Genomic DNA, 27,570 nt, shown 5'->3' on the forward strand with positions numbered 1-27,570 from the left:
GACTTCCTTTTTCCACTTCTCTCTTCTCCTCTTGTCGAGACATTTCTCTTCTCTTCTATTTTCTTTTCCTCTTTTTTCAACATTTTCCTTTTATCCATATATGCTTAAATTCAGTGTTTTTCATCAGGTTGTTCTGTTGTTTCCTGTTTGTTTGCTTGTTTGTTTAATTATTTGCCCTTTTTTTAAATAATTTTTTATTATTTATTTCATTAATCCATCATTTCTTCTAAATGTTTTTGTTCCTTTCCATTTTTTGCAAAGCTGGAACATATGGGAAGTTTCCACTGCTTCTGCTACAGTTTTACTGTAAGGCTGATACCTTACAGTAAAACTGTTTGCTTTTTCCCGCAGCAGCATTCTGGCTGGCTGCAGAACACTAGTGTCCTGGAGTGGCACATCAGTTTGGTCAGTTGATTCCTTCCTCCCCTTCCTCCCTCCCTTCTTCTTTCTCTCACTTCCTCGTTCTCATACTACCCGGCACTTGAAAAAAAAAGAGAGAAGCTCTGCTTCATGGCTTAGAGAATGTGCTCTGCCTCTTAGCTGCAGACCAAGAGAGGAAAGGGGAGAGAAAGGGAGAGAGGGAAAAGGAATGAATAAAGAGGAAAAGAGAGAGGCAGCGACACACTTGCATCTGTTGTCCTGCGTCCTGCAGCCGTGAAGCAAATGAGAGAGTGTGAGAGAGACAGAGAGAGTATGCCAGGATAAGAAGAGAGAGAGAAAGAGAGAGGATCTCAGACAGCCGTGTCCTTGAGAACTGCACCACAACTCTTTGAAGAGAGCAGCGAGAAGGTGTGAGTAACGTGCATCTCAGCAGGACATGTGTGTTTGTAGTGTGTGTATCTAAGTGTGTGTATGCTTCATGGATATGTACAGTACAGTACTGCTTGTGAGAGTTAGTGTACGTGTGTGTGTGTGTGTGTGTGTGTGTGTGTGTGTGTGTGTGTGTGTGTGTGTGTGTGTGTAACCTGCTGCTTGCACACTGACCTGCCAAGCTCAGAGTGAAGGGGGTTTGGCTGCCGATCTTCTCTGCTATTGTCTGCCTGCCTAAGTGTTGCTGACAGGGGATTATGGCAAATACAAAACGCCGTATGGACTAAAGAAACACACTGCCAAACTTCAGAGACGCACGCATGCATGCATGAAGCTCCATGTTGAGAGCTCTGTTTGACTGTGTTCATTTGTTTGTGTGTGTGAGTGATGTCAGTGGGTATCGTTTGTCTAGCGTGCACATGCGTATCTGTTCTGGTTAGTTGTCTATTTTCATTTCAAAACTGTCCAGATTAAACAGCTGAAATTTCACAGGTATAATAGTAAAATAAACATGCCCTTTCTCACAGTAGTGATCGTTGGAATAGTTTTGGAACCACCTGTAACTTCAGAAAAAGCTAGACAAAATATAATCCACATTAAAACCTTGGCATAAAATAACCTTATAGCTGAATACGTGCTTCAAATCCCAGCTTCCTGGACAGGTGTTGCATGCCATTCCACTGCTAATCTTTCCATTTTTTGTCTGACTGTGCTGTATACAAATAAAGTTAAAATGTCCAAAAAAAACCCCAAAACTTTTACTGGACTCCTGTTCAGAGCAAACTTAAACTATTATTTTCCTGTTATAGCAAGGGCAATCACAATAGCACTTCTATACACCAATCGGCATCCTGAAGACTTAACTTACAGACATTACATTTACCACTGGCTTGCAAATCTAAAGATAAATCTCATGTACCTGCTCATCTAATTCGAATTCAGTTTCTGCGCTCGAAATGTGGCCATGTGGTTTGGGGGGTTGTGTGTCCGAACCTTGTGAGGTCTTGGGAACAGAGCCAAGTGGTGTGACCCATTGAACTATTTGCAACTAATCATAGACCACAAGCCACACAGCATGCCGTAGAGCCCAGCTGGGTTACACTCATCAAAATATAATGAGAGACAACATGTCACTCATGTTTCTGAAGGCATTCTTGAGATGAATGCCATTACTGAAGACGTGTGCCACTTTACTGCTTTGAGTGCCAAACACTTGACGTTGTAATGCTGGCAGAAAGATAAAACACCTTCACCCTCTCACATTTGAAATGAAGTGGAACCAGAGGGACTATATTTAATACTAAAGGTAGGATACCATTACACCCTAATCTAAAAATGCACTGGTTGCATCATGTCTCATGAAGCAATGTGGCTATCCAGTATCACCTACTGTGTTTGATCATTTGCAGGATGTTACCACTGATCATACTCTCAAAGATATATTTGGATATTAAATTATAGCATAGTAAGTGCATACATGTCATACCTAAAGATGTGTCTCATTTCTCTTTCTCGCAGCACCAGTTATGAAAGATATATCAGGATTCATGTTTCCAGTCAACATCTGTGTTGTGTCATAAATTTTATACTGCACATGTTCATTTTTGAATTTAAAAAGAATCCTAAACTTAATTTAAATTGTCTCTTTTTAATGAAAAGAAAAGATTAAATAACTTGTTAAATTAGCATTACTACATCCATTTTTGGTGGGTGTTTCTTCTAATTTTATTCTGCTCCAGTTTTTTTTTTTTTTTATCATAAAATATATTTTTAAAAATGTAAAAATGGGATGACCATGTAGAGTACTTCGGTGGATTATGATGTTGTTGTCTTAAACAGTAACAGTAGTGTTACAACGCTGTTCACAGTTATCTGTATTTCAAGATTTTTAAAGCATCTGTAAATAGGTTAATAACATAAAAAGTACTACAACGTAGCTTGTTCTGAGAGCAACTCTTGGGTAATATCTCAGCTGTTTTTATTTCCCATTTTTAGGTATATTTTAGAATCATATATTTGGTATAAACACATGTTAATGCGGCATGCTTCTTATCATAACTAATGTGCTTTTAGCATGAATGAACTAAGAGAAGTAACAGGCAGTGTTGATGGTGTCCACAGTATATATTTAGACTTTAGAAACTATCCCCAGGGTGAGCCTGTAAGTGTGCAGAATGTACTGAGTTTGTGAGTGTGTGATCATAGTGTGTAAAAGTGTGTGCTTGTATGTGCATGCAGTGTTTGTGTGTGGAGAAATGTGTTTTAAGCTGTTCCAGCCAACCAATTGAGGTCAGCCGCTCAATAATTAAAGCATGTCACTGGTTAGTGCACGAGTTGGGTCGACCAATCAGACGGACTGATGTCAGATCATAGTGACAGAGAGTCAGAGTGACTGTTAAAAGACAAGAGAATAGGGGGAAAAGGAGAGACAGAGCTTAGCACTTGGAGAAATGCAAAGTTTAACGATCGAGTGAATGACATTTTACATTCATATCAGCATTTTTTAAATGTCTTTAAATTTACAGATCTCCTGAAACGCTGCTAGTCTCCTTGGTACTATCTTCTGCAATGTGTTACTTAATCCTATGTAATTCTAACAAAGCAGCGGCAGAATATAATTTTTTTTTACTTTATCACAGTATCCGCGGACTGAGCACACCTTACAGCAGTTACCTGAGTTGAAGAATATCAGGTAAGAGGATCAGTGCTATAAACTCAAAGTTAAAGACTAATTATATCACCAAGATAGGTACAGCTTGCACTTACAAGCTTTAATGTTTAGGATGTTGAAGCTTATACATGATACAAATATAAGCATTTCCTCATCAAGCAGTCTTTGTTATTGTTTCCTTGAGCCAAGAAATGATCAGGTGCATTTAATACCTATGAAGATACATATTAAGTGGTATACCCATCATTGTAAAGTTAACTTCCACTGGTAAGTTTGGTAAATTTAACAGGCATTTACACGTTTACTGATAGATCATTAAGTCAGGGCTATACCTCTGGGTACAGCCATATACTCAGACCAGTTGCCCATAACATGTGGCCCCATAATCAGTAAGTTGTGGTTTAGGATCGAAAACTGGTCAAGAAGGTTATAGCAATTAACATCAGTGGTAATATATTCAACAATTTGTCATGTTTGTGCCCATTTGATTTGACATGTAAAGTTTTGTGGATTTGCTAAGTCTTCTGTTTAACTATGCTGGACGTCACCAGTGTCAGTGTTGTGTAGTCTGTTCGTAAAAAAAAAAAATGTAGATACAATTGCTTTAATTACGTGACATCTTTACTATGTTTGCTAATGTTTTCTTTTCTGTCAGTCTTTTGCTACTACCATTACGTTTTTCCAAGCAGACTTTTATATACCAGTCATCAAAATGTGGATATAGCTCAGGAGTTGTAATCTGATCCTAGACTGAAGCCTGATGTGAGCTTCTATTTATCTGGAAGCCTTCCTGGGTGATATGAGGTCCTATTAATACTCTATGCAGCGGTTGCTGCCTTCCAGCCTGCTTATATGTGTGCACACACATGTACACACAACGCAGTCCCAAAACCAGAAAATCACGCACACAAACACCAGAGACTTGAGACGTCTCAAACACCAAAGGCTGCACTCCACTTCAGGCCTTTATGATGTCATTGGGAAACCAAATCATTAGTGACATCAGTGCAAACAGGAAATGAATTCAAGTGTAAACAAAACAATTTGTTGGTATTTATTGTGATCCCTGGTTTTTTAATTGTTTTCCGGCTTCTGTGTTCATGTTTAATATTCATTGTTTTCAGTTTGGTTTCCCTATTTTTCTTGTGTTTGTTGGGTTGAGTTCCTGATTCTTGTTTGATTTCTTTATTTTTCCAGTTAGTTCGTAACACTGAGTCTGTGGTTCCTGTTTCTACTTTATGGCTACTCTAGTGATGAGTTTCAGCTTTGTAATCCTGTTTTGGCTCATGTCTTGATTTTTATTATTTACAGTTGTTTTAGTTCCCTCAGTGTTCCCTCATTTCTGCTTTCATGGTTAGTGTGATTCGTCATTTGGGTTATCTCAATTACTTTGAAGATTAGTTTTCTTTCATGCCCTGTGTTAGTTCTACTTCACGTCTCTTCCCTGGTTCCCTGATTGATCTCACCTGTGTAAACCTCTGCACTCTATTTTTGACGATTGTCTTTTTTTTTTCTGTTGTTTTGTTTGTTTCCTTTCTGCCACCTTCTTCACAGTAATATAGATAGAGAAATATTTTTAGGAACATCATTCAACTCTCAGTGGTCAACTTCTGCATCTTTAGTCATTTCTTCCTCTCAGCCTTTTGTTTCAAGTTGTTGAGTCTGTCCACTGGTGTCTCTCTGTTCTTTGTAAGCCTTCTGTATTTACTGTTAATCCTTTCTATGCTTCTCCCAGCCAGAAGTCCCACTGAGATCCTGTAGATTTAGACAGAGGTTGATCTCATGATTAGTATTCAGCTGTCAGAGTACGTCAGTCAACTTTTGGAGGCCCCTCTCAATCCTCACCCTCCCACTATCATTCCCCCATTAAAATCTTAATGTATACCTCTGCGTTGTAGCATATGCCCATGTGCATGTGCACCACCTAAGGATGTATAGTTTGTTGCCACACGATTCTGAAGAGAGAGCCTGTATGCATTAATGTAGATACATATTCAACATTCTCCTGATTTCCCAGGAAGTTGCCCTCCATCATCTTAAATGACATGAAAAGAGCCGGAGACAGATATATGCATGAATTAATTGGCTTGAATAGAAGTATTTAGAAGCCTAATCCATGGGGATTAACGCAAGGCGCCCTCTCCGGATTTAAGCTTCTGTGCATTTTCAGCAGAGGATTGTTTTATTTCACTCTATCCTCCTCACATGCCACCACCTTTAGATCTTAGTCAGTGAGCCTTTAAAAAGCTGTCAAGTGTAGGATTAACAATGTAGAAAACCACTAGACAGCTAATTGCTCTAAAAACCTTTAAAAGTATATAATGATGATTTTTATTGTAGCATTGTTTGAACTCCTGGGTTGCTATTGATTGTCTTTCTGTTGTATGCGAGCAAAAATATTACTTTTTATTTCAGGATTAGTGCACATATTTTAACAATTTCATGTGCTATAGTTCAATCCAGAATTAAAAGCACTATATTAAAAGGTTTTTTGTTGTTTTTTTTTAAATCAGGCTATATACAACTGTAAAGAATAAAGTTTGGCAGTTACCCTCCCCTTTTCTCTGCACCTGTCTCTCTCCCATCACCCATTTCTCATTTTCTTTCCTCTTCCACTCTTTTTCTTCTACTCTTTTTCTTGTCTCTTGCCTTCTCCCTCTTCCCTCCTTCATTTATAGGCTTTGCACTGTGAGTCTATGAGATACTGAGCAGATCAATGCCTATAGATTGGCTCATTGGAAGCCATTAGTTATGGGTTTTTATAAAGCTAGTCATTATTGTGCTTAATCTTGCAGAAAATTAAATTTAGAGTTGTGTACAGTGTTTTGGTTAAAAGTTGTTGATTTTTTTTCTGCTTTCACTCACTTACCAGCTGCTATTTTCTCGCCGTTTTTGCATTTATTAGTGTGTGTGTGTGTGTGTGTGTGTGTGTGTGTGTGTGTGTGTGTGTGTGGGTGCGTGCGTGGGCGGGCACGCGCTTAAAGCACACTAGTGTCACTGTTAATAAGCCATCATGCATCCCGGTCATGCCAAAAAGCCCTTCAAGAAAACTGCCCATACAACAACATAGCTTGGCCACAGTACTGCACGCGTACTGCATTTTTTTTCTTCTGGGTTGGCAAATTTCTCTATTCTTAGAGCCTCTATATTCAATATATTCAATGGCTTTAATAACTTTAAAAGTGATGGTGGTGTCATTTTTTTTTTCACCCAGCCACTTTGCTTTTGTCTTTTAAAAAGCATTGTGGCACCGTCCAGTTCCAGCTTTAATTTTCAGAATTAGTCATGAACTCTTGGACAACACTCTCCCTATTCTCTTATATGTGTTCCTTGCCTCTGTCTTGCCAGACAAAGCCCACCCTATTACTTTCTCCTCTTTACACTTAATTTATCAAACCCTTCAGTATTCCACTCTTCAAGCTCCCTATATGTCATTCTTTTTCATCCTTAATCCCAATCTTTTTTACCCACTCTTTCATGTCTTTCATCAATGTGTCCTTCTGTTTCATTCCCTGTCTTTCCCAGTTCTCCCATCCCTATTTCTTTCTTCTGCACTCCCTGCTTGCTTCCCTGTCCCCCAGCCTTTACTTTAACCCTTTTGCTTTTCCACTGCCCTGAACACCTTCCTCCTCCCCCTTTCTTCACTCTTTTCTCATCCTCAGTTCCCTCATCTTTCCATCCTAGTCCCTCTTTGCTCCCCCCCCACACACACACACATACACACAACCACATCCTCTCTAACTAAACAATAGATGCCTTGAGCTCTGAAAGATCACTTCCCACCCCAGCCCAACACCGTCAACATTGCCCACCCTCCTCCTCTCCCACCCCATGATGATATGCAGAATAGAGCAGCAGCCTTCTTTTGTTTAGCTTAGCGCAAATGAAAATTGCTAATCAATTTTTACCCCCTCTTATTTCATGGCATGTAGTTCCTGCCCCTCCCCTGCCAGCTGTCATTGTGTGGTTGTGGCGCAGGGCTGAAAGCTTCATTAGCAGGAGGACAGCATGTTTTGCCCCTCAGCGCTGTATTCATGGAATTACCAAAGATAGGACATTGCCTGGTGTTACTCGGAGAATTAGTGCAAATAGACATTACCTTGTGTCTTATGCCTTTTTGTCAGAAGCTTGGTATACATTTTTGAGTATTTTATTATGATACCAATGCTTTCTGAGGCATTGGTTTAATTGCTAAACCTATTTACAGCTCTTTAGCCGCTGTTGAGTAACATCATCAGAGCAAACATAACTGAGCTGACTAAGCAAAACATGAAGTTAAAAATAATTCAGGGATATAATATAGTCTGCATAGTATTTCTGATCAGTCTTTTGTAAAGACATCCAGAGCACAAATCCTCCACTCTTCTTTCCATACTGGATTAATTTCAGCATTGCAAAGTGTTAAATCAAGCAAATCATGAGCAGCCAAATATCCCTTAAATTTTAGCTCACTTCTCCTTTTTCTCCTGCGCTGACATTCCCTATCTCTCTTTCTCATTCTTCTTTTTGCTCACTCTCTTTTTGTTTCACTCGGCCTTTGTGCTGCCTACTGAATACTTTTATTCTCGAGAGCTGGACTATGCAGCATAAAAATGTAAAAATATCCAGCAAATGAAAGCCTTTATGCTCTGAAAGAACAGCCATGCCTTGCCCAGTAGAAATTGCTAGGGTGTGTATCCCATAGACTAACTATGCAGCAATCCGGGGAACATGACCAGCCATGTAATGGGCATCTGCTGAAGTTTTGTTGTTGTTTGCTTTTCTTTTGTTTTAGTTTTTGCTTGAATTAGACAAGGGAGATCTAATTTCTTACAGTAATCTATAAAGGTAAGGAGAACCTGCATGAGTCTTGTCAGTATTATGTGACAAACTAAGACAATTAACAACAAAAACATGTTATTTAATAGCTTAGTTTTGAGGCACAATAAGGTGCATTCATGCATTAATGTTAAGCAGATGATATTCCTTAATATCCAACCCCTGATTAGATAGTATGAAACACAGAGGGTGCACATTTTCAGTATTTACTCAGAACTGTTTTGAATGTAAATCCAGCCAGTATTAGCATGTAATTATTTCAAGGTAGCCATTACAAAGATTGTTGCTTTTTCACCGGTTATGACTGAGCACAAGATGCAGCTAATGCAGGTAAAAAGCGCACAGGTCAAAGGTCATAGATGGCCAATGGTAATCTGATGGGAAAAGTGTGAGAAAGGGATGGGACTCTTAATTCTTAAGTTCGGTAGTGGTCCTTTCCTTCTTCTTTCTCTCCATACTCATCTTGTCACCTGCTGTTTAATTCAAACAGCAAAGCATTCAGCCCTTCATACTCAGGTGTATGTGTGTGCGCGTGTCTGTCTGTGTATTTTTCTATATCTGTATGTGAAGCCTGCCCTAGTTTAAGCTGTCGGTTTGAAAGTGATAAGGGTCGCACATGATCTTATGTCTACTGGGAAAAACAGTTGCTGCCCCTTGTGAGAGAATATTTTCCATAACCACCTATAGCCAAGCTCAAATCCACTTACAGTAAACCTATGCTTAATTTCACATACAGCACAACCTCACATCAAGCATCTTGAGCCTTAGCATCACCACAAATTTTGTTATCTATTACTTTAGCTTTTTACCTAATATCAATGTAAAGAGATTTTCAAAGAAAGATCTGACACGAAGAAGTTTTGACAAAAGAAAGGTGCTCTGTTTCCAGTCTGCCCATACCACACATCTGGATTAGAGACAAAACAGGCAGACAGGAAAACAACAACCCTGAGACCAAGATGATTTTTAATTTGCGATCAATAACTTGTCATAACCTGTCATTTTTTATCCTTTTTGTGTAATTATTGCGATTTCTTTTTCTCAATGAACTTCAGTCAAAATAATAAGGATTCAAATGGCACACTTTTCCCACCTTGTTCTTGAGGCGTCAGTATGTGTGTCAGACTTATCTTCTCTCTCTTACTAAGTCTGCTGGTTGACTATAGTTTTTCCATCCTCTTTTATTAATAGCTCAAGGGTCTGTTTGTCAACCCATGCTTCGGTGTCTGGTTGCCTCTTGGGTACTATTAATAACTCCAGCAAAGACAAATGTACTGATATATTCAGTCTGTGGATAATAAGATCTTACTGTCTTAATTCAATCAGAATCCCTTCGTCACAGAGACCAAAGTAGCTGTCAGGTGTGTGAATGTCTTGGTGTGTAAGTATAGTAGCATGTAATCCAAGGCATTGGTAGCCACTTGTTAATTTCCTCCTGGACTGAGGATCATTTACCAGCCTTAGTATTTTCATTGAAACCAGACCCCACCAATCAGATCATCCTATGAGCATGTACAACAGAAAATATCAGCAGAAGAGAACTTATGGTGTCCTCATAATCTATACTTTTCTTTAACGTAATCATAGATATATTCGCCATTTTAGCTGCACTAAATGATATTTCACGATCATTTTCTATTTAATCTACACATTTTGTGGTTTGATATTTAATGCAAACAAGAACCAGGCCTATTTCCATAAACTTTTACACAATGCACACAGCTGTTTTAGTAAATAGAGATGTTGCAGAGTCTGTGTGTAGATACATTTCGCTTCTTACAAGATTTGGGTGCTGATATGGAGAAGCATGATTATCGGTTTTCAACCACAAGGACTAGTTAAATTTTCCGACTGTTATATCGTAAAACACGAAAGCAAAGAGTCAAAATCAATCTGATGACACACTCACAGATTTCTGCTATAATCTGCATAATCAAAGCCATCACATCTGTTTTCAGTGTGTTGTAAGCCTTAGCTACCCAATAATATGTAGAAAGTTCCTGATGTTGCTCTCTTTGAAGTAAAATGAATAATTCTGACCTTCCTATGTTCCCCAAGACTATCTGTTCTCCCCTGTTCAGCCAAACTGAAGCCAAATGATACACCAGATCATAACCACTGATAATCAAGACCATCTTAGAACAGAGGCAGCCATTGCAATTCTCTCCCCAAGGACCACCTGTTATTACAGAGCTGAAGTTTCATATTCATACATTACTTGCTATGGCTGTTATGGTCATGGAGGACAGTTGAACCATCTACACACAGACACACAAACACACATACACACATACAGAGGGTATGTGTATCTAAATATGTGAAAAGAAAAACAAGTAAGAAAAAACAGATATACTAACTCACTATCATTTTTAGTATGCTCAGAACAGGCCAGTGGCAGCTGCATCTCAACATTCTCACACTCAGCATCACCTCTCTTCCAGTGTGTATGTATGCGCAGGTTGTAGTGAGTTCTAGTAAGTGCGAATGTGTGTGTGTGTGTGTGTGTGTGTGTGTGTGTGTGTGTGTGTGTGTGTGTGTGTGTGTGTGTGTGTGTGTGTGTGTGTGTGTAAAAGAGAGAGTGAGAGAGAGCACAGAGCTTGCTGCAGTGTGTTTTTGAGCCCAGTGGAAAAGCAGGAAGAGCTGCTAATCCGTGTGGCTGGCCGAGCAGAAAGGCCATTCATATTTATAGCTGACTGAATCACATTCTGTCATACAGATGTCCAATACTAAGACCAAGAACAAGAATAACTTCAGAACAAAATAGAAATATGGGTCTGAAGGAAATTCAGACCAGAGCTGTATTTATAGCCTGCTGAGTCACTCTGTGATACAGATGACACTTTCAGAAGAAGGAAAACTCCGCAATCAAGCCAAAATGCAGTATGGCATGTCAGATGTTTAAAACCTGCATGATAATCTGCTGAATCACTGGGTCATACACTGTAGTATAATATGAAGTCACTATCAGTGATTTGTGAAAGCAGCACATATGTTTGAAGAGCGAAAGTTTTAAAACTGAAAAAACAGTAGAAGAAAAAAGGGACGTTGTCACTAAGACCCTGTTTAGGAAGTAATAGTTCAAGAATTTTTAATTGTAGTTCAGAAACAGCCACTAAAACGTACAAGAATAATTCAAATCAAGTGTTGAGCGTGTTACAATAAAAGCAAGCATAAAGTCAGAAATGGCTGTTGGAGGAACATCTTGAAGTAATTTAAAACTGGTTTCATCCCTTAGCCAAAATGGTTACTATTTTGTGCAAATGTGAAGTTTTGGTGGGCACAGACCACGTGCAGTCCTGTTTTTCCAAATGCAAGACATGGGTGAATTCAAGGACATAGGCCAATAGTCGGTAGCCAGTCTTTGAGAGGTAAAGGGATATTTTTAACCTGCTGTATCACACTCATACAGAGGTAACAGGGGCAGAGATAAAACTGGACAGCAATACAGAGTCTAAAAGTATACTGAGACTGTGTGTAGTTATTTTTTAGCGTTAAGGATCACATCCTGCCACTATAGTTAATGCCAAAAAGTAAAAAATCATAGGGCAAAATTAATGTGTGTGCAGAGTAAATTATGTCTTATAGCATTTTCAGAGGCAAATCTGCTGCTAGATTTATAATACCTATATCTACATGTAGAACCCTAACTTTATTAAAAATAAAACTGATATTTAGTTGGTTGGTTAATATTGATTTAGTATGATGTCATGCATTCAGTGTGAATGAAATCTGAATGAAATCTGAAAAGTGTTTCAGTGAAATTTCACTGAGTGCTTTTTTCATTTTACATATGAACAACAATAGCTAAAGCTATCAAAGTTATTTTAGTGTCAATGCTAGTATAAAGACAACATGTTGGAATTTTGAAGTTATAATTTACCGCTTAAATTAAATTAAATTAAATTAATACATCCTTGTGTTTATATGTGCAATTCATCTAGCTGAAATAGACAAAAGTTGTCAACAGATGGTTTGTCATTCTCAGACAAACCATCTGTATGTAAGTAGTTACATACTTTGGCATGCGTTTTAGTAGCTCCTTGAAGATATATCTATTGTCTGTTCAGCGTGGTAGTGTGATATTTTTTGTTGCTCTTAATTCTTTATGAATCTTCTTTATGTAAATTTACAGAAACACAAAATGTTCAGCTTTGGAGCTGCCATTTTTGAAAAGTGCATCGACCACAAAGTAATCTGTTTATATCATTTACAGGATACATTTTTTCTTTTGATTGATTGGTTTATGAAGTGGACTAAATGACTCCTCAATAGAAATTCACATTTATTTTGATTAAAGTATTTATGTGAAGCCTTTTTAATCTAAATGGGCTTTAAAATTGATTATGATCGCAATCTAATCACAATATCAGAATCCATGTCTCCATCATGATTTCATACCACTCTAAAGAGTCTGTAAAGTTTTAACTCTCAAACAATATTATATGTCTGCTAATGTGATACTTATGGTTCTTTAAAACATGATCTTTTGAGAAGTCATTCATTCAAGTCATCATTTTAAGTCCAGTGACTTCAATTTAGGACACCTTGCTAAGTAAAATTTCAAGCTGCATTATCCTGAAATATTTATATTTTTCTTAATGGGACACTATCACCTGCATCCTTTTAATCTCTGTATGATGTTTTACAGTTATAGGCACTCCCTGATGTACAATACAAAAACTGCAATGTCAATTTGCTTGATACTTTTTCCAGGTTTTTTTTTAAAGCCAGGTCTTTTGTTTGCGTGTGTGCTTAGCTTACATGCAATACTTCTATGTGTGTCAGTGGGAGATCTTCTCGGATACAAATGTTCCCCTCAAGAACTGAAACCAAAGAAAAGTGTCTGCCTCTAGATGCGCTCTATTTGTAAAAAATGATTTTGTGTTCACCCACATGCCTCTGCAGTGTCTCCACTTCTGTGCATGTGTGTGTATGCATGTGCACGTGTGTGCGTGTTTCTGTGTGTGAGCTAGATTTATGGCGGTGAGTCCTAGTTTCAAAGCTGCCATTAATTAGCTGGAAGACACTATTGTCAGCATTAAACACAGATCCAATCAAACAAGAGCACGCACACACAAACACACGTCCGCACACATACATTCAGTTCATATATTATTTAACTGATGCTCATATTATTGTTAGAAAGCGCCAAGTTGAGTGGAGCAATAAAAGTAAATGCACTAACAATACCCTTGAGGAACAACACGGAGAGTGATTCAATAACTGTTTTATCTTAATATGTTTGTCAAAGTTAATCCATGTGATTGTTGGTAATGCAGCTACATGTTGGAATAAATAGGACTAGACTAGATATTCATTGCATGGTATTTGACACATGTGATTTATATCAATAAAAGGCAGTAAGTGAAGCGGTTCAAGAGGATAACTGTTAACAACACTCTAGAGAAAGACTCATACATTCACTCTGTTTGTATTTATCTGTCAGCTGTGTCGGTGGGTCCTTGGGAAAGAAGGAGAGACGCATTCAGATATAAATAGTACCACTATTTATATCTGTACAGGAGAATATACAATACTAATATATGTATTCAATATGTAATATTGTATTGTAATATATGTATTCAATTTTCAATACCTCACACTACACCAAAACACAATTTTGTGGTTATACTCACAATCTACAATATTTAATGTCTGCAGTTGAAGTGTTTTTTTTTTTTATGTGTGTGTGTGTGTCCCTCCTCGCTCCCTTGAGTATTCTCACCTCCTCAACCTCTCTCAACCTTTCCACCTTTGCACATTCCCCTCCTGACTGAAACTAGGCCTCCTTCTTTTTTTCCTTATTTCCTCTCTTTCTCCCATTACTCTGACTCTTGCTTGTGTTCACTCCACTTTTTTCTTGTATAGATATTCCCTCTCTCTTCTTCTGTATTGAGATATCCCCTCACAGCACCCCCAGTGACCCTTTCCATGACCACTGACCTCAGGGGTAAATGCAAGGTCCCATCTCACCATGAAATAAAGACATTAGCTTCCTCCCACTGTCTGACCCCGCTCACCTGCCTCATCTTCCCTCACCCCTTTGTCTGTATCCCTCTCCCTAAATCCCCTCTGTACCACCTCCCGTTCTGTTTTCTTTTGCTTCTTTTCAGCCACTATCATCGTTTCCTCATTGTTCCTCCTGTTGTCTGCCTGTTTAAAAAGTTGCTGCTAAAATGTAACTTTGGTATTTTCAAATTGAAATTGTCAAGTTTTTTTTACGCTGTCACACTGTCTATAGCTACACGACGATGTGCTGATGTGTATTTCTCTGGACATTGCACTCTAAAACTAAGATGCTTTGCTCCCTATCGCTTCTTGTTTTTATTCAGAAGTCTGAATCCATATACTTCTGCACTTACTTTTTTACTGATGGGCTAAAAGGTTTTTGTTTTTTTATGCCATCATCTTGATTTTCAGCAGGTGCATTGCTTAATGAATGGTTTTGTATAACTCTTCTTATTGTGGTAAATGGTCAAAAAGATGAATTGAATGAACACCTTTCTTTATCATTTTAAAAAGTCATTTTTCTGACTTAGTGCTTTGAAAATATATTTGTCCCAAAATCTCGGTTGTGTTGTTAATTATAAGGATAACAACATTATATTCTTATACGCTATATTTCGCAGCAAGCTAACAACAAACTCTAAATGACTAAAATATGCTAAACATTTCCCTGAATTATACTTTGAAAAGGAAAAAAACAGTTTTCATCATTTTTGAGGTTGATTGTGAATTGTATTCATGTGTAGTTGGGGGTATATATTTGCTCCTTGAGGATGAGCTACAGTAGCTTTGTAAGTTTGTGTGGCTCCATCATTAGTGTGTTAGTTTTTTATCCACAGGGTAAAAAAAGTGTTCCCATGAGAGTACTGTTCTTCTCTCCCTCATTCCCTTGTTCCTGAGAAAAGGAGCGATGGAGAAAACATTAGTCTAGAGCAGTTGTTCACAGCAGCAACCCAAGTCAAGCATGTCACCTGCGTGTACTCCTTTGCTTTATGCATATTCATAACTTTTTCCCATCTCAGTATATAGAACACAAAAACAGAAAACAGCGTACATACCTCTCTCTTTTCTCACATCTACTCTCTACTCTAAATCCCTTTTACTTCATACTAAGATGCTTCTTTGAACTTTACAGAAAGCAGAAGAAATTTACTTTTGCCACTGCAGAAAAAAAGTAAATGCTACGCATTGAGTTAAAAGTGCAAAAATGTAGCAACACAAGAAAACAGCTTTGTGTCCAGAATCCTTCCAGTTTATTCTTTATGTAGTGACCCAAACTGGCGTAATTTAGCAAGCAGCAAAGCATCAGAAGGTTCATAGACCTCTTTCTTCCTGCTAAAACATCCTTCCAAATTATAAGTGCATAAACTGAGTCTAGGTTTTTCCTTGTCCCACTCAGTCACATGTTTTGTTTTGTTTTCTGCAGCTAGTAATCCTCTGGTGAGTTTGTCCTTGGCCTACTGTCTTTTTAAAGCAGCAAACAGTCTGGAAAAAAAGCCCTGTGCCTTGTGCCTTCTGGCAGCTAAAACCCAAATTTCTCATTTAAATTTTTCCTCTGGCAAAAAAAAGTCAGTCCAGCTAGCTTGTGGGATGGCTTACATGTTTTTCTGCAAGGCAGTTTAAAGACAAAATGCTGTTTATAAGCCCAGAAAACATGTCAGCTGAAAAACATCATAGCCCATGCTCCATACTGACAATTTCAGGAGGATGAATTGTATCAACAAGCTCAGTGTTGGACATTCTCACACCTTTCTTCAGAGAGGGCAAAAGGTGTAGCGCATATACAAAGAAAAAAAGTCAAAAATGTAATTTGAGGACTTCTATGTTGTTGTCAATCTTGATTTTTGAAGCAAACATTTAAAAGCAAAGGTAAGACTTAGACTAATGATTAAACAAACTATGAGAAAATATGTATCAATAATTAAGGGAACACTATGTGCAATGGTGGTCTGCTGTTAATTTTTATGTCCTATATACATAAATTAATCATGTTTGAGGTAAATAGAGGAATAAAATATGTGCTTATACTTAACCAGAAACTTCTCATATGCCAATTATTTATTCTTCTGTGGTAACGTCACCTTAAAAATAAATCTTTTTGTATTGTTAGGCTGTGAATTTCTGATGCTTTTCACATAGAATTTCTCCAAATTAGCGAAACAGCGCCCCTTCAGCTTATCGGGAGAAGTTTTCCACAGTTAGTCGGCTAAAGAGAAGCTAGGTGAAAAACACCAATGCAAAAACGTGTTTAGTGTTTACTGTGATAGGTGAAGAACAGGAAGGCAGAATGTGAAAGCGTGAGGAGGAAGAAGGGGAGAGAAAGAGGCGACTAGTAACTCCTAGAGTAAGTCTTAATGACTTAGCTAACATTACACAATGCCTGTTTGAGACTAATTAGCTAGCACCCGTTGGATGAACAAAACGAACAGAAAGCAACTGTTGGATTAAAGAAAAACGAACAGAAAGAGCGACTTTCGATGACTTGGCCAATCTAGCTAACAGTTTGTGTTGAATGCCATGATTTAAACTCCAGTAAGTTTAAATTCCGGGTATGTGGTGAGCCTACGCTCTATTTACCCCACTCACTTTTTGTTTGCACAGTGTTTGTTGAAGTATTTTGGATGTTGGTTGTTTATAAAGTGTAAATTCTTCATAAATTTTGTTTCTTTATGAACGAATCCATGAAAAAACAAAGAAAAAAAGATATGTTGTTTAGTTACGTTTTACAAGTACAAAAAGCCATTGTCGTTTTAATGTAGCTGGTCTTTTATTGTAGAAATCATTTCCTTTTTTACTAAACATTTTGCATTTTCCTTTGTTGGTTTCATACTCCCTGTGTGTTTTTCTGTTCTTCTTTCTGATATTGCCCATGTTTTTCGTTTATTTAAGTAATTTTTGGCCTCTATCTGTGAAGGGCACTATGCAAATAAATATTGCTTCCTTGCATGCCTTGCTCAGCACCATGGAGAGAGCATGCTTGTGCTTTACTTGTATTCGGTTGGTATCTTTAAAGAGGCATGGTAGTTGTTTACTATTTGCTTAATATTAAGTAATTATCTTTATATATATGGTAGGATTACTAGGTGGCTCAGGAAATCATACAGATGATACATAAATATGTGTGGACATAACTTAAATGTAGTCAGTAAGTGTTGTATTGTTTGTTTTTAAGTAGTCTTGAAAGTAATAGTTTTGTGTAATGTAAAATTAATGTCATGTGTACTTGTACTTGGGGTGGCTGTGGCTCAGGAGCGGAGCATGTTGTCTGGTAATCAAAAGGTTGTTGGTTTGATCCCTGGCTCCTTGCCACCTGCATGTCAGAAGTACCTTGGGCAAGATATTGAACATCAAGTTCCCTCTTATGCATGTATCTACGAGTGCGATTATGTGATTTTTAGGTCAAATCTGCTTAGGTGTAGAAAAAATATACTTATGTGAATGTATGTTCTTGTAGTAAGAAGGCACTTTTGAGTGCTCAAATTGAGTAGAAAAGCACTCGATAAATACAAGTCCATTTGCCTTTAATTCCCTTTGCAATGTAGTGTTTCAAAGTTTGGGCAGTTGAACGGTTCTTAAAGGTATTTGGCTGGAGATGCAACATTCAATATCTTTTTTATAAAAAGGTGGAGTTGGTGTTGTTCCATTTCCACCAACAGGTAGAGATGCTCTCCTGTCATTGATTTAAATAAATTGGCCTTTTTATGTGGGTCCATTGTCAGAGCAGCTATTTGAATCCGTATCATCCTTAGATATGTACTTAACTTTGTCAAAAGTTCACATATGAAAAAGCCTTTAGAAGTACCTGGGAAAGACCTACTGCCTATATGGTTACATGACAGGCTAATGGTATTCTTATGGAAGTGACTTAATATAGCATTTATACTGTTTGTATGGTGTATAAGAGAAAGAGAGAAGAGGTATGCTGCAGTCAGGGTTGTGGGAGAGATTCTCTAGCTGTGTGTTTGATTTGCTTTGGTTTACAACAGATGGGCCTACTGCGACCCACAGGCAAATACATGCAACCCCCTACCCCAACCGGGTTTACACACATATACACGCAAACACTTACACATGCATACAATGACTGCAGATAGAGTATATAACAATGATGTTCAGAATATACATTGTTGATTTTGTGGTTAACGGTAGGTCTTTGTCAGAGACATAACACAAAGACAGTCATCTACTTTTGGTGCAGACAGATCTGCAGATATACTAATATGTGTGTAGATATGTTGCAAGCATAGCCTAGGGGATGGTATCAATATTTTAATCCATTTTAATCAGCTAAAGTCAAAGAGATAAAATTTCAGTCCTTTATTTACTTTACTTTACATCTGTACACCTCAGTCTGCTTTCAGACTGAGTTAGCTTTGTAAGAATAAAAAGAAAAGCTCTCAGCAAAATAACTAAAGGTTCTTCAACACTATTGGAACTACGCTCAGTACAGCAGGATTGTATTTTTCTTACCTTAGTGACATACTGGGGCCACTCATACTGGCCAGGTTTTCCAGTTCAACACTATTACACTAAAGGCTCTGATCTTGGATGGCGTGGGTGTCATGTTGAGACAATTTGTGTGACCTACAGACACACACCTTTAGTCCATGGACCCACAGGGGAAGACATAATTCACACAGTTAACATGTCAAATAACGCTGAAGGTCAGCACAGGTCAATTGGAAAAGAAAAGAAAAATGAAGATGAGGAGAATAAAGTGCAGAGTGGAATTTAGGAGAGGAAGTGAGTAGAGCGCTTAAAGAATAAAGACTGAAAAAAGTAAGACAGAAAGAGAGAGTTAAGTGAAAATGAAAAGAAAGAGGACAAGGTAAAGAAAGGAGTTAGATTACAAAATTTTAAAATCAAAATCTATAGGAAAGAAAACGAATTCTGTGACCTCTGTATGAAGGCATCGTCCTCGTCATCTGCATATAGGGCTACATGGTATGGACAAAATCTATTGGATGACAATATTAAAACATCTGTCGTTTCATGTTATACTCTCATTTGGTTTGCAAATGAGAAGGTGCTCAAAATAAACCTGACTCAAACATTAGACCAGGCATTTTCCTGTAGCATGTCGTATAGTATTGACTCAAGAAAATAATAGCAGACATTATAACTTATTTCTATAAATATATGGTTTTGTGCATTGGTCACTCAACACTCAACTCCAGGTACACAACGCAAAGCCGAAAACGCTTCACCAAGTCGAGTTGTCTCGTTTATATTACCCGTGTCTGGCCAAAGTATTGGAGGAAATCGTAGCATACTACACTGCAACAACAGACATGTCAAGAAGCTAAACAACGCATCCCTGTATCAGCTAAACAGTGCACTTCACCCAAGACTGGACACTCTGTAGTCGATGTTTGCAGACAGGCTAGTTTGCTGACGACCATGCAGGAGCAGCAATGAGGACACAGGGAAGCGCTTGCGTGACTGTGTGGGGTCAGCTAGTGTGTTACTATAGGATAGCACCAGCTAAGGCCCATATTTATTTCATTTTGATTATTTAATTTAAGTGTAAAAAGAAATAGTGCTTAAAATATGAAATAAGATAACAAATGATTTCTTATTATTTTATGTGTGATTTTGGTCATATCACACAGCCCTATCTGCATAGCAGATACTGCCTAAGGGAAGCACGTATAATCTAAACAGAATTTTCAATTGGGGCAAGTGATGTTTTTTTTAACGGTTTAACTACTGCTAGCTTGAATGCCTGTGGTATGTAGCTGATTAATAGAGATGGGCTGATCATATTTAAGACTGAATTTAAGATTGAAGCAATAATTAATGGTAGGACTTCTTTGAGCAGTCTTGTAGAACGGGGTCTAAGAGACATGTTGATGGTTTGGAGGAAGTAATTACTTATTTAGTAGATTATTTCCTATGTAATTTATTTTAATGATTTTTTTTTTTTTTTTTTGCAGATTTTTGGTTTGTTTTTTATTGGGTTGGAAGCAGACGTAGTCTCTAAGGGGGTGGGGTTTTGGGGAGTCAACAGGAGTTTTTGGAGTTTAATAAATTTAAAAAATTCCTAGAAATGAGAACTGTTCTATCCAAAGAGATAGCGGCCATCTTACCTAACAAGACCAGGTTTTCCGCAGATTGTTTCCCAATTATCTTTAAAGCCCATATAATTTTTTTCACATCAACTGAATTCTAAATTCTTACCATCCAAATTCAAGTAAAAAATGATAGCTACAGTGGCTGCTGTAGGACAAACAACTAGATGTTATCATTGTTTATCCGGCTCGTTATCATCTGTCCAGAGACAGGACAGTCAACACAACGGTATCGTGAATGAAGAGGAATGTTTGTGGCTTCAGCTCAGAAGATAAGACATTAGTTAGGTTAATGATATCATGAGAAAATGATGATTAAAATATTCATGTAGAAATCTTAACCAGATATATTTAATAATGGATTGGATTTATATAGCGCTTTTCAAGGCACCCAAAGCGCTTTACAATGCCACTATTCATTCACTCTCACATTCACACACTGGTGGAGGCAAGCTACAGTTGTAGCCACAGCTGCCCTGGGGCAGACTGACAGAAGCGAGGCTGCCATATCGCGCCATCGGCCCCTCTGGCCAACACCAGTAGGCGGTAGGGTAAAGTGTCTTGCCCAAGGACACAACGACCAGGACAGAGAGCCCGGGGATCGAACCGGCGACCTTCCGGTTACAGATACGCTTCCCAACCCCCTGAAAGAGCTATTTGTGATCTTTTAAGTAAAAGGCATAATACATATGTGGGTACTGCAATCAAGATGGTGAGGCAACATGACAGCTTCCACAAACAAGTGCCTGTATATTTTTCCTTTTAACAGTTTTTATTCATTATCAGGAAAAGCATAAAAACATAACAAAGCAGACAAACAAGAAAAAATAAACCCAAAGAAAATCACATACATTTAAAGTCTTTACATACCTTTGCAAATACACATATGGGGAAAAAAGAAAGGAAGAAAAAACCCATTCAGTTCATGAGAACACATGAATTGTTGGAAGACATAAAGAAAGAATACACGATTTATTTCTATTAACTAACTTTAAAAATTATTTACTAAACCTTTAAAGAAATCAAAAATAATTTCACCTGTCTTGTGTTCGAGGAGTTCCATTTTAGTTTGAATAATTGCACAAACTATATTCTAGTGAGCATTGCTTATTAGTCTTTATTTATGATTATGTGCCTAAAAAGACAAATATCCTGCTCATCTCTTTTTCAATCTTACTGTTGTAGTCTTAGTCTCTTTCCTGCCATCTTTCCCTTTGAGTGCTTGTCTTCTCTCCTCTTTCATCTTCACTGCCCTTTCTGCCCTCAGCAGCAAACCTGTGCTTATTAGAGAAAGAGAGAGAAACACAGAGTGATGGAACGCGAAGCCAAAAAGATAGAAAGAGAGAGAACGGGAAGAAATAGAAAGCAAATTTTGCTTGTCAGGGTTTCTGTGTGTGTGTGTTTGTGTGTGTAGCATGCGCATGTGTGTATTTGTCTGAGAGTGAGTGAGAGGAAGAGAGAGAGATTTTTGCTTATCAGACAGGAAGTGGATCTCTTACAATAGCATTCTGACGTTTCCCCTTCTCTAATGTGGAAAACTGTTAAGATTCCTATTCCAGATACCAGGCACACACACATACACACAAACACACACGTCACAGTGGTGCAGATAAGATGCAGCTGCTGTGTTAGAGACAGAATCACTGACTCAGCCATATGTATTCACAGACTTAAGACAATTACTAATTCACACTAACACAAAGGCGCACACACAGACACACGATCACGCATGAGGCTTACATACATTACGTACAGTTTCATATTTGGTATTCAGCTGATGCTCAAAATACAGTTACACAAACACAAAACATAAAAAAGGAAGTAAATGGCAAGAGAAAAAGAAATTTGGTTTGCAGAGATGAAGGAATTGATGATTAGATAGAAAGAAAGAGGAAAACATTGAGTCACAATAAGCAAGAGGGAGTTTAAGGAAAAAGAACAAAAGAGATATTGTTGGCCCTAAAGGCAAGGAAACCTAAAAGAGACACAAGTAGACGATGTGTTAATAGAATTGCCTGAATGCCCTCCACTGAGAATGTAATAAATGTCATTTTCTGTACTTTATTATCAATTCAAATGATTTAACAGTGATGAAATCCATCTAATTCAACTGAATGTTAACTCATAAGAGCTTTAGTTGGTCTTTCTACGAAAACATCTTCTAGCAACTGGAAAGTAATGCATTGTGTTTTGTGTTTGATGTGTAATTAATAGAAGGCATCAGGATGGGCATGTATGCGTTAACAGTTTCTGTCACCTCAAGCACAAAAATATTGCCCCTTTTAGTAATTATTATGGCTGTTTTGCAAAAGAAAGAATACATTTGATTAATTGGATTTTTTATTATATTCTTATTGGCTCAAATGCAGTTTATCCAATCACAGACAGTATGGGATCAAAGGAGACACTGGTTGTTAAGGCAGGTCATCCCAGCTCAACTATCTCAGTAGATGATTGTTTTTTTACTGTTTTGTGTTATTCTTGAAATACTGGAGAAAGTGGTCCTCATATCACATTTTAATCTATTCAAACAAAAGTAAACAGAGGAATAGGTATTAAAATATCTATTATATTGTACAAATGTTAAATTAGGTGTGTCTAGACCCTAAAATGCACAGGCAGTGTTCTACTGTCCAATGAAAATGCAAAAAAATAAAATAAAATGTGACATTTACTTCCAGAGCAGGGAAAACCAGAAAAGGCTCCTCTTACTTAGGAAATTTATAGAACAGTGATTCTGTATTTCATTTGCTTGGCCTCTGTTAGATTAGGCAATGTCGGACTATAGATTTGTTTTGTGCTAATTGGCTGTAATGGGGTTGTATTTTAAAAGGTAGCAAACATTATTGAACATAAATATTTTAAAGTATCCACTGAGTTCCCCAACTTTAAAAATTGGGAGTATCACCCAAGCTCTTGGAGCCTGATTAATTAAATAACAAACTGACAAAAAGGCAGAATTAGGAAATTGCTTCTGCAGGGAATCTGTACAGTGAATATCAGTAAAGAATGGAAAATAAGGATTGGCAGGATGTGAGACCTGTAGATGGCGTAACAGATGGAGGTATGATGCAAGAGTAAAGGGGAAAAACGTGGCGCAGAAAGGCTGAAACCTTGACAGTTAGAATATCCATGAAAAGTGTTGCTTTGAATCCTATTTTTCATCTCAGTAAACCAGAATGATCCGTCTCTAGTCCAGAGCTGTTAAAATGTTTACATACTGTGTGTGTGTGTGTGTGTGTGCGTGTGTGTTTGTTTGGAGACGGAGAGAAAGAGTGGAAGAAGTGCAAGAAAATAGTATAACAGGTGGAAATGAGGTAGGATGGAGCTGGAAAGAGCGTGCCTGTGTTTTGTGTGTAGATTTGTGTGTTTGCTTGCAGTTACTAGAAAACCCTGACATGTATGTGTGGAAATGTTTCTCAAAATGTTTGTTTTACTTGTCACTAAAAAATGGCAGTATGACTGGCCAAGCAGAAGCCCCATTGGATTTGAATGACTTTAATAAGAAAAATTAAGAACTAAAAAATACACTCCATTATTTAATTAAAGCTTGGTGAGGAGCGGAGCTTTTTCTTATTGGTGTATTAAAACAACATTCAACCGAAGGCTTGAATGGATATAACTGAACATCAATCAAGCCTTTTCCTAGTGAATTTACAAAGTTACTAATCAGGCTCTTCAGTACCAAATAAATCAGATTTTGCACTGTAGAGAACTTTTATAGTTCTACTGTGTATGGTGACATAACGAAGCCTAACATGTTTTACAACAGCCATCAATGACTAGATAGAGCTAAAGTCATTTTTGATGCTTTACATTCTTTACATGTCTAAAATGCACATAGACTAAACTGTAACTTTCCCTGGTCACAAGCAGTGGTGAAGAATTTTTGCATATTTACTTTATCTGGTAGAGATGTGAAATAAGGTTGGGCAATATTTAAAATTTTTCCATCCGGCATTCATCAGTCCAATAAATGACGATAGGCGATATATTCGTGCAGTTGACTTCTTAATGGGCGAAGCACTTTAATCATGCACAGACTGATTTGTGCATGTAGAACATATAAGTGTTATAAGTGAATATGTAAGCGGTTCCTGAGTGTATCGCTTTTTATTTAAGTGAACAAAGGGTTTCCACTTTACAGCAGGCTGCCACACTGGCAGATGAGTTTAAGCTAACTCATAAAACAAATGCTGTAGGACATGATATCCCTCTGCGCTATAGTACATATTGGAGAGGTAAGAGTGGGCCAGCTAACAAGGATAATGCAGTTGTGGTTTTAAGATCTAGGGCCAAACTGTGTTTCTTTTGCCACAAGCCTGGCCATGTGGTTGCTAATTGTGTGAAACTAGCACTCAAGCGGAAAGCGCATCCGAAGGGAAAAAGGCCTGATTTGAAAACAATAAGCTGTGGTTCTCAAACCGACAAGGTTGCCAGGCCCAGCAAAAGACCACACTTGGGGCATAGTTGCTCCTGTGGTCAGTGTAAGAGGTCAACTAGCCCTGAGCTGCCGCTGGTTGACCATTTCTCAGGTCCTCAAAATGACCTGCAGGGGGACAGATTATGTATAACACCTCTACTCAGACCCGCACCCCTGGCTAACAAACATGCCTGTACCCCTGACCTGAGGAATTAGCTGATAACTGTTCCAGTAAGGTCTTCTGTCTGCCTGCTGGGTTCTCCACATGTGATGGCTCAAAAAAGGCCTGGCTATCACATGGGACATTGTTTTGAGGGTCTGTGGCCACCCTCAGTCAGTGTTTTGAACCCATTGAGATGGGGTTGGCAGCTTCCGCAGGCGATGCCTAACCGTTGCTATGGGGTTTGGTAGGTGGAAAGCCTACAGTTTGGTGATGCAACACTTACAGGCTTGATTGATTGGTTTGGTTATCGCGACAGGTAAAACCATTTGACAAACCACGGGTTTGTATTTATGGGAGGGGGTGTTACGGCCCTAGCAGGGCCTCCTCCTGAAGTTGCCTGTGTGTGCGTGTCCTATCGTCCCTTCTGCCTTAGGTGCCACCTTTTTTCTTTTGTACGGCTGCCTCCCATCAGCAATTAAAGGTATTTAAGGCCAGAGAAAGGTGAGCTCTGGTGCCAGAGAGCCATGTTAACAGTTGCAGCTAGTGAGCTGCATGCGTTTTTTGTTCCTAGTGTGGTTGGAGCTAGTATGCTGTGTGTTTGGTGTTTGTAGCTAGTGAGCTGTGTTTTGTGATTGTTTGCTCCTGCTCGGTGGAGAAGAGCGTATTTGGTGACTAACCCTTTTTTCTTTGACTTACTTTTCAGTAGTACTGACCTACGTCTGAGTTTTGGTTTCCTTCTTCAAATGGTGATAGTGGCTTGTTCATCTCTTTTAGTTGAGTTATAAATAGAAACCGTAATATAACTCTTTAATTTAACCATTTTGCCTCTGTCTCCTTTTGCTGACCTGGACAATTTTTGTTACTTTCCCTCATCACCTGGACCCGTTTTAGGGGAACGTAACAATAAGTATTGATTGGAGGGAATATTTTACTGTTTGTTTCAGTATTAATATAGCTACTATCTATCTATCTATCTATCTATCTATCTATCTATCTATTTGATATACACCAAATCGCACAAAAGACTTCAGAGATTTTTTTTTTATGTTCGCTGGAAGAGACATTTTGATTTTTAACCCTTTAGAGCCGGTCGGAGCGGGCACGCTCTGTTTTGCGTAACTATTTTTAAATCCCGGTAGTTCTGCAACCAGGTAAGCTAGCGCAATAATTTTTTTTGCATATGAAACCGGAGGAGTTGTACTTACATCTTATGCCATCAGCTTGTCCTAGGTCACAGTTTCCTTCCACATATAGCTTTGCAAAAACTGCATAAAAAGCACTTGCAGCAACAAAAACATAATATTCCAGAAACGTGCTTTGCCAATCCGATCAGCTGTTCATAACACTTCCTACGTTGGAATAGACGTCAGCGCGAACTTTTGCATGTCTGCCATTACCTGCCCGAAACCGGAAGTGATGTCATTTTCGCGGAAATGTAGTTTTTTTTTTTACCATCAGGGCCTCAGGGCCTATACTGGTGTTTTTAAAAGTTATCTTTGACTTTATGACTTTCTGTGTCTTTTCTGGGATGCTTAGGACTCATATTGCACTGCTGGAAATAGTTTATTTTGATGCATATGCTGCTTTTTTGCAAATTTGCAGTATAATATTTATTTTCGTTTTTCCTGCAGTATATAAAAATTGGTGTATTTCAAAAATAAAACTATGAAGACACTCAAAATAAATTTCCTGTGGTAGGAAACTATTTTGTGCAACTTTTTTGTATTTACAGTTTTGAGGGATAAGCCTCTTAAATTTCTCTAACTAGAAATATATGTTAAAAAAGCAAAAACGATTTTCAATTTTTTTGTAGTTTATTGCACTTTTTTGCAATTTATGTAATTATAATGCACTTAATGAATACATATGATTAAAATCTGGGCTATAATTGTTGTATTGATGTATAGCAACTTGAAATGCTCCCAAAAATGGCACCACACCATGTAAAAATATAATATAAGCTCTGGCGGACTTGGTTCTATGGTAGGTCTTAAAGGGTTAACTTACGTTTTGTTTCATTTTGTATTTGTTGTTTGGTGAAGTATGTAACTGTAACTATAACTTTAAACACGGTTATAGTGGAAAAAAGAAGCCAGTTTCTTTTTGTTTCCCTCCCCACCATTGTGGGGATTTTTTATTTAAATAATTATTTTTTTGTTTTTTTCTGAACATAGGCTACTGCCTTTCTTTCTTTCTGTATGAGTTTTGAGTAAATGATTCGCTGCATTTAAACGCACTCTGAGGAGGGTGCATGTGCAGCTGGAATAGGGTTTCGTTAAAACAGTGCTATTCTTTTTCCTGTTGACTGCTTCTCTTAGCTTCAACCAACATTATTAGCAAACTTACTCATGGGCAAATAAATAAATCTCTCTTGTAAAAACGATCGGCGGAAGGCTCAGCCTATCATTGACGGTCGATAAATTTGTCCAATCGCCCAAACCTAGTGTGAAATAAAGCTTCCGTACTGCAGCTGTAATTGGTATTGTTACTTATTTATATAAATCCCTTTGACATAACAATGCTTCTTGGCAGTACATCTTGTAGTACTGTAGTGTTAGAAAGTATGTCTATTTTCCCTTAAATGGTGCCACATTTGTAAGGAAAATGT

The 27,570-nt window shown here is 37.9% G+C and overlaps 1 protein-coding gene across 2 annotated transcripts in view; it reads left to right on the plus strand.

Annotated features, from left to right (window-relative positions):
* The first annotated feature begins 458 nt into the window (after positions 1-458).
* Positions 459-27,570, plus strand: part of esrrga (estrogen-related receptor gamma a) — a 156,518-nt gene continuing 129,406 nt past the window's right edge. The window contains exons 1-2 of one of the 2 annotated variants that reach the window (XM_040011288.1): positions 459-789; positions 3,450-3,502. The gene's annotated coding sequence lies outside the window, so the exon portion shown is untranslated. Of the gene's footprint in view, positions 790-3,449; positions 3,503-14,979; positions 16,650-27,570 lie in introns of those variants that run through there. The other variant, XM_040011289.1, reaches the window with a different exon arrangement.

Source organism: Simochromis diagramma, unplaced genomic scaffold, assembly GCF_900408965.1.
Source record: "Simochromis diagramma unplaced genomic scaffold, fSimDia1.1 OVJJ01000603.1, whole genome shotgun sequence".
Classification (NCBI taxonomy): Eukaryota; Metazoa; Chordata; class Actinopteri; order Cichliformes; family Cichlidae; genus Simochromis; species Simochromis diagramma.